This window comes from Schistocerca serialis, chromosome 1, assembly GCF_023864345.2.
Source record: "Schistocerca serialis cubense isolate TAMUIC-IGC-003099 chromosome 1, iqSchSeri2.2, whole genome shotgun sequence".
NCBI lineage: Eukaryota > Metazoa > Arthropoda > Insecta > Orthoptera > Acrididae > Schistocerca > Schistocerca serialis.
Window position 1 is genome coordinate 504991138 of NC_064638.1, and position 8886 is coordinate 505000023.

An 8886-nucleotide genomic window follows, 5' to 3' on the forward strand; every position below is an offset into this window, starting at 1 on the left:
AATAAGGATCTTAACACATAAAAGTCTTCAAATGCAAATATTTTTAAACACAATCGCAAAAATTTTTCTTATTTCCCTTAATTCGGATACTAGTCTGTCACAGTTATTTCTTTCTCCTACCTCTTTAACATGGTTCATAGAAATTGTCACTTTATTTTTCGTGTGTTTCGACGTGCCTCCTTTGAACATAGGATGACGATCAGCCATAGGCCTCTCTGCGTCTCTGATGAGCATGGAATGACAGTCGGCAGAGAGAAAGGTTACTGAAGGTCTGAGCGTGCCGTGAATGCGTGGTTGACTTTGTTCCATTTCGCATGTGTCGATGGCGACGTTGTGTTGGAGATCTATTCTTCGCAGCATAAACTTTCCTTCTTCATTTGACAAATCTTTATGTCCATTCATCAATGGTCTATTCGTCTCCAGATTTCCATACGAGTAGTCATCTCCCATCTCTTGGTATGATATCTGAAGGTGTTGCAACTTACCATAAGGAATATCGGATATTTGCACTGCTAGAACAGTTAAATTCAATAATGGTCTTGTATGGGAAGGTTTCTTGATCTCTTCTGGTCAGGCTCTTCTTTCTTCCAGATCTTCTGCGTTGCCTCTTCTGTTCTTGGTGCATCTTGCTGTCTTCTCACTGGTGTCTTCGTTCTTCTCTGGACCGCGAATTGGGATTGAAGACCTGCTAAACCTCATTATAATGATTATAAAGAATCCGCCTCGATTGCAAATGGAAACCGGATGTTGACCTAGGTTTCGTCGTGGATAACCACGCCTTCTTCAGAACAAATTAAAACTACAAACTTCCTAAAGAGGCATGGTCCAACATTAATACAGAACGCCCAAAAGTGCAAAAGACTCGCATAAAATGTAAAATAGGTGGTACGTGTGAACCATGTCAATAGCTGTACATAGCTCAAACGTCAGAAGCGTGCTTCCTCACCCCAGCCAACGTTCGGTGAGCCGCGGGCTCTCAGGTAAACTGAGGTAGCGCCGGCAGTTAGGCTGTGAGAATGTGGAAAAGGAACGCGCATGAGCAAATTGAGAAATCGTCTTCTTCCATGTGATTGGCATAAAATGTGTTACGAAAGTGATCCGATGACCAGGTCAAAGGAGCAGGAAGTTAATGCATGTCTATGTATAATGTCCTAGCTCGAGGACTATTTTATAGAATTATAGAATGTGGATAGGCTGAAACTATATATGTGGGATCACAAATTCCATACATACATATGTGTATATTCTAATGCCCTTTCAGTTTTCGCTAGAACAATTATCTAAGTGGCTGGTTTGTTTCTCCATAGTTGGAGCTCAACGATGCAACAGCTAATTTCTAGCTGGAGGTCAGGTGCTGTGTACGCAGTGTTCACACAAATTTATGCACTCCGTTCTGCACTTGATGCCAGTTCAGAGAAAAGTCCCCGAAATTTTTGCTCTCGTCTTTCTTGTAGTCGAACTCTCTCCCCATCTGGGTTCTTTCATTCTCCACGACACGGCTTTTCTCTACAATAGGAGCGTTCCTCTTATTTTGTGGAAACTCTCTCTACCAGTCACAAGGGTCCTAACATTAAACTGCGTCGAAATCTCGGCACATTACTCCTTCCCGGTGCGTTTCCGCCAATTGGACGTTTTGTGCCTGTTCAGACGCCTATAAAGTTATATGTGTCTATCACGTGTGTACCACTTGCAGTTCACATGATCAAATGTGTCACTGGTTTTGCTTGTATCCCTTTGGAATTCCGAAACGCAGTTTTCTAAAACTTCTTTCTGTCCTACTTCTGATGGCAAATCCGCTCATTACCGCCAAAGTAAGTTAGGTGTCATATTCACCTTCCCGTTACGATGTGTAAAACTCTTATGTAAGGTCCGCAATTGACCTTCATTTAGTCTGCCACCTTACACAGGTTACAACAGCCGCTGCGACAGATTATTGTCATTCATTCAAACAGCTGCTGATCATAACTTGTATTTTAACTCAAACTGCAAGTATGTCTCTGGTATGCCAGTGTGCGAGTACCCTAATTTTTCTCGCATAGAGGTATTAGGTGTTACATGTTGAGTCATTTCTGCTGCAGCTTGACCTGTGAGGCTATGAATACCCATGAATTCTATTGATGTCTTTCTGCCTCTCACTCCATTTAAATCCCACAGTGACCATCCAGATTTAGGAATTCTGTATTGTATAAAGAATTTGACCTTATATTAACACAGAAAATGACCTCAGATCAAGCTTAACTCAGAAATCTGCATTGTATAAACGTTAGTCTCATAATATGCAGCAGTGAATTAGGATCTACTTTGACTGGCGAAAATTCGATGATCAAGTCTGGCTCAAACAGGATCATGACTTAACAATGTAGTGATATTATAAAACAATGCTTTGATTTGTGTAAATACAAATTGAAATAACAAAGAACTTGTTATTAACAGATAAATATGTTACTATCAGTATCCCACTTCCACATGGCTGAAGCTCGAAACATTATTCTTTTTCGATCTGTAAGGTAAGGTTAAGGAAATTATGAGCTATGTACGTAATTGATGCAGATAACAATAACTGATCTCATAACAATTCTTGGAGATGTCTCGTAATTTATGTGATTAGTTTAAAGACATTTTGTAGACACTTAGCGGCGTGGTAAGATAGGGTAATTAGAAATATTTGCTATAAAGTGTGTTGATATTTACAGCTGCCAATAATGACTGCCAATAAATGTGCCCTCTCGGCTCGAGTAGCAGTATCTACACAATGTGCATTAATTTCATAACTACCGAATATCTGCTTAAACTACTACAACAGCTGTATATAGGTTGATGAATAAAACATAAGCAAGTGTAAGCCCCATTAAGTCATTTAGCAAAGTCACATTTATCAGGCAGCTTTGATACGATAGCTTCAGTAGCTTACAAGCTGCATTCTGGCTCATAGCTCAGATAAACTCAGGTTCGAACACAAGTCAATCCTCAAGCTTTTCTTTCCATTTGATACTACTTTCTCTACTGTATTGGCCACATTGATAATTATTAAAACGCTATGTCTTTAATCCAACCATAGTTTCTGTTTTCCGAGCTATCCGTGTCACTCTGGTGGGAGACATCTTGTGTACAAGAGCCTTACGTGATGTGAATTACACTGTTTCCTTTCCTTTACTTCATAAGTGTATGAATATATATATATGTGTTTGCTGAGGATGACAGAGAGCGAACCCACTCTCGGAATTAAGTGTTAAATCATGTTAACTGAAGTTTCGACTGGACGAACATACTGCGCAGATGTTGAGAGACTATCAGCTGAAACTAACCCAAATAAACCAGCTACTGACTCCATAGTGCATACTACTTTTACCATTAATATTTGATGCTACAGGAAGCTTTCAGATGGTGGTTGGCGATTTGTTTTAGAACAGATGTAGAAACATCTTGCAGAGTTGTCCACAAGGTATCGGCCTGCATTGGCCCACTGAAAAAAGAATTCAGCAAAATGCCTACGGAAGAAAATGACCTGAAAAAAAACCCAGCGTGACGTGTACCAAAAAGTGCCTTTTCCTGGCGTTTTCAGACCTATTGACTGTACACATATTAGGTATGTCGTTTGTCGGCGAAACAACCGATTCCGGTTATGTCGGTATTGTTCAACTCTAGTTTAACCTGAGCGTTAAAACAGCTCAAAATAACCGATTTCTGAAATTACCTATTTTCGTTTCTTTTATTCTTATTATTTCCTGTAATAAACGTAGAAATCGATCAAAGACTGAAAAAAATTGACTCCCTCAGTTTCAAAACACATAGTCAAAACATTAAATTAAATACACAAATAAAAGAAAATTTAGTCGTTCAACCGTTCGCTGTTTTTTCATGAAAAGCGATAAGTGTTTAAATACAACAAAAATCACCAGTATTCTTCTATTGATTTAAATTTTTTGAAACTGTGCTCACAAATCATGTAGTAATTGACGTTGACTTGGGCATTACGAAAAATCGGTGCTAAAGGGTGAAAACTGAGGTTTTTCGAGTTACTTTGTCCGTTTTTCAAGGGCTAAAAACAGATAGAGGCATATTATGTAGACACGGACAACAGATCAGCTACTTTCTGTTTTTATTGTAAACTCGTAAATGTATAGTTAAGTTTTAAGTTATTTACCTTTATGACGTCGCAAGATTGTTGTGGCTCCTCCCGTTCTTAATTTTCTAAAGCCAATAAAAAATTGTACTTCATTGATACAGAGAATAGGCAAAATAATGTGAACAGTGCTACTAACGGGACGGTTGTGTTTGACGGTCAACAATGCAGGAAAAGCACGTGTCACGCTGCACTGTGCATGTCAGCACGGGCTAGACATCAGTGCAGGTTGTTTACGAGTAGTGCACTTCGTATGTGCATTCGGAGGCCGAGGTCGACGTGCAATGAAAGACCTAACAGAGTTCCAGAGAGGACAGATCGTGAGCACCCGGTTAGCTGGAGCACCAGTAACCAAGACGGCCAACTTATTTAATGTTTCAAAAGCAATTGTTTTAACGGTCATGACAGCCTACACAAAACATGGACAGACATCATTGGGGGAACGTAATAGTGGGCGCCAATCAAAACTAGATGACAGAGATCGTCGTACGCTAACACGAATTGTGTCAAAACAATACGAAACTAAGGCGGCTAAAGTGACTGCAGAGCGCAGTAGCTCAATAGCCATCTTTGAGACCCCGACACTGTCTACCGAGAACTCCATAAATCAAATATTCATAAACGAGCTGCTACACTGAAACAATTAGTGGCGAAAACCAGCACAAAGAAGCGTAAAACATAGTGTCAGGAGCATAAATCCTAAATGGCTGATCAGTTTAACACGTCATATGGTCCGCCAAGCCAACGTTTTCGTTATTTCCAACATTGGGCCGGGTTTACGTCTGGAGAACGCCAAAAGAAGCATACAATCCGTTTGCTTGATCCCAACGTCTAAGCATGGAGCTGTAAATGTGATGGTGTGGGCAGCCATATCATGGTAATCTGCTGGTCACATCATTTTCAAAGGCCGTTTTACAGCCAACGATTATGTGAACATTTTAGGTGATCAGGTGGCCCCCTGATTCAAATGTTGTTCCCCAACAATGATGCCATATTTCAGGACGATAATGCACCTATTCAAACAACCAGGACAGTACAATCGTGGCATGAGGAGCATACAACTGAACTGCAGCGTCTTCCCTGGCCAGCACAGTCCCTGGACTTGAACATTATCGAACCCTTGTGGACGGTATTGGAGCGCAGACTGCGGAGCAGATTTCCGCCTCCTTCGTCACTGGAGGAGTTAGAAGAGGTTCTGATCGAAGAGTGGCATAACATTCCACTGGAGACTATACAATCTTTATGTGCCAGTATTCCAAGAATAATCATAGCTGTATTACGGGCAAATGGGGTCCAACCCCTTATTTATAAACGATTCCCAAGTAAGTACAGGTGTTCACATTATTTTTCCTCTCCCCTGTATCTCACATCGTAAACAACTTCCAGAGGAGGGATGGTGCCATTCTGTAATACAGCTAATGTCAGGCGACAACAGCGAGGAACTACCATTCTGACCAGGTAGGAGGAGTCTCGCACACTGGATGTACACGCGTATAATTCAATAAGTCACGCGACATGGAAGTAGGGACATTATTGTCACAACAGTGCCGTACCATTTTTTGTGATATGTGTTACTTTCTCGTTTCTGTAGCTCGAAATTTTTACAAGAATAGTAGTGTTCTCTTTCCCATTATTTGCTATAATAACGCAATATATCAAGGCAATGGAAATTTTACGAATGAAGATTACTCGTCTTTCAAAAAAGGTTTATGGAAAAACCAAATATTTTTGCACTTCGATGGCTAATTGATATTTCGGTTTTTTATCCGGTTATTAGCAAAAAAATTAAAAAGACACCTGTAGTAACCGAGACCAAAAAAGCACCGAAACATACTGGTTATTCAGATCTAAAACATCAATATCGGTTTTAGCTGATCAGTTTTCCCCCTCCACAAAACATATTCCCATCAAATCTCCCAGTAGCGAAGGTGCAGAGGTATTTTGGAATAGTTGCGGCTGGCTTTCGTTAGACGTACTAGCAATATCAGATGCTAAGCTTAATCAAATCGTATTAAAATGTATACCAAGCACGACAAATAACTTTGGGATGAAAAATCTGTCTACGAAGAAATTCTAGTACCAACAGAAAATGAAGCTAGAGGGGCTCACAATGCAATGAGTGCGGAATTAGAGAAAAAGAGTTACGTCTTTTTCTTGTTGGGCGTACTAACTTTGTCAGTTTTTTGCATTCTATTGTGTCCTTATATTGGCCGAATGCGATTGTCTTATTATTTTCCTTCGTCTTTATAACAAGACACCTTCGATAATAAACACTGCGCATCAACAACGTACGATTAACATCACGATTATTAATTGCGATAAATATCTACATTTTCATCTGCGTCCAAACTTTGCAAACCACTGTGAAGTGCGAGGCAAATTGTGCGTCATATTGTATGAGATATGAGTTTCTTCAGTTTCCATTCACTTCTTGAGTACTGGGCAATGGCCTTGCCGCAGTGGATACACCGGTTCCCGTTAGATCACCGAAGTTAAGCGCTGTTGGGTGTGGCTGGCACTTGGATGGGTGACCATCCAGGCTGCCATGCGCTTTTGCCATTTTTCGGTGTGCACTCAGCCTCGTGATGCCAATTGAGGAGCTACTCGACCGAATAGTAGCGGCTCCGGTCAAAGAAAACCATCGTAACGACCGGGAGAGCGGTGTGCTGACCACACGCTCCTCCTATCCGCATCCTCAACTGAGGATGACACGGCGGTCGGATGGTCCCGATGGGCCACTTGTGGCCTGAAGACGGAGTGCTTATTGAGTACTGAAAGAACGATTGTTTGAGTGCCTCTGTGCGTGCTGTAATTATTCTAATTTTGACCCACGATTCCTTTGTGAGTGATAAATATGAAGTTGTAGTATAATCGTAGAATCATCATTTAAAGCTGGTTCGTGAAACTTTGTGAGTAGACGTCCTCGAAATATTTTACGTCTATCTTCAAGAGTCTGCCATTTGAGTTTCTTCAGCATCTCTGTAACACCTACCGACGGGTCAAAAAAAAAAAAAAAATCCTTTGTAGACAGGTTCCACTTCCCCTGTACCTTCCAATAAACCGAAGTCTACCACCTGCTTTACCCATGACTGAGCCTCTGTGATCATTCCATTTCACATCCCTACAAAGTGTTACACTCAGTTATTTCTAAGAGTTGGCCGATTCCAACTCTGACTCACTGATGTTATAGTCGTAGCATACTACGTTTTTTCTCTTTGTGAAGTACGCAATTATTTTGAACATTTAAAGCAAGTTGCGAATCTTTGCACTCCTTTGAAATCTTGTGAAGTTCTGACTGAATATTTATGTAGCTTTTTTCAGATAGTACTTCATTATACATAATTAAATCATCTACAAAAAAGTCTGAGGTTACTATTAATATTGTCTGCAATATCATTAGTATACGACATGAACAGCAGTGGTCTCAACACACTTCCCTGGGGCACATGCGAAGTTACTTCTACAGTTGACGATGATTCTCCATCCAAGATGATACCCTGTATCGCCCCTACCAAAAAATCTTCTACCTAGTAACAAATTTCACTTGATACCACACATGCTCGTACTTTTGACAATAGCATATGTGTGGTGCTGAGTCAAATGCTTTTCAGAAATCAAGAAATATTGAATCTGCCTGACTTTCAAAGCTTTCAGTATGTCATGTGAGAAAAGTACAAGTTGGTTTTCACATGATCGATGTTTTCGGAATCCATGCTGGTTGGCATGGAGGAGGTCATACTGTTCAAGAGACTTTATTATGTTTGAGCTCATAATATGTTCTAAGATTCTACAACAAATAGATGTCAGGGATATTGGTCGGTAGTTTTATGGATAACTTCTACTGCCCTTCTTGTAGACGGGAGTGACCTGTGCTTTCTTCCAAATACTGGGCAGGGTTTTCTGTTCGAGAGATGTACGATAGATTATAGTTAGGAAAGGGGCTAACTCAACTCCAAATACAGTATAGAATCTGTTAGAGATTCCATTAGGCCCGGAGCTTTGTTCAGTTTCAACGATTTCAGAAGTTTCTCAACACCACTGACACTTAAACTGATTTCACTCAGTTTTTCAGTGGTACGAGGATTAAATTGAGGCAATTTTCAGGGTTTTCCTTTGTAAAAAGAACATTTGAAAACGAAGTTAATCATTTCAGCTTTTGCTTTGTTATCCTCAATTTCGTTTCTTGTCTCATTCGTTAGGACTGGACACTAATTTAGGTGCCACTAACAGCCTTTAGATACGACCAGAATAGTGTTATTTGAAAGATCATTTGACAGTGTCCTGCTGCAGTAGTCATTGCAGGCTTCGCGCATTGTTCTCTTGACTGCAAAAAGCGATTCATTCACCATCTCTCTATCTATATTACTATACTTTGTTTCACACATGTTATGCAGTAATCTGTTTCTTTAGAAGTTTCTTTACAGTGATTGTACGCCATGGAAGGCCCCTCCCTTTATGGACTGTTCTGCTGGCTGCATATTTATCCAGTGTATGGTCAACTATTCTTTCAAACTTGAGCCATATTTTCTCTACATGCTTCTGCCCTGTGCTGAAAGTTTCAAGTTCCTTATTTGCGATATGAGAGTACTGATTTTTTATATAGTTTACTGAGCATCTTTCTGCTAGTTTTAGTTGTCTTTTATACTTTGGTAATCATTGTTGCCACAACCACATCATAAACACTGACACCAGTTTGATGTGTACATCCTCAAATACGTAGGGTTGGAAGTTAACCCTGTGGGGGCTGTATAAATGATTGAGAA

At 40.2% G+C, this 8886-nt stretch overlaps 1 pseudogene; it reads left to right on the plus strand.

Annotated features, from left to right (window-relative positions):
• The first annotated feature begins 6564 nt into the window (after positions 1 to 6564).
• On the plus strand, positions 6565 to 6682 carry LOC126428469 (5S ribosomal RNA; annotated as a pseudogene).
• Positions 6683 to 8886: the final 2204 nt, after the last annotated feature.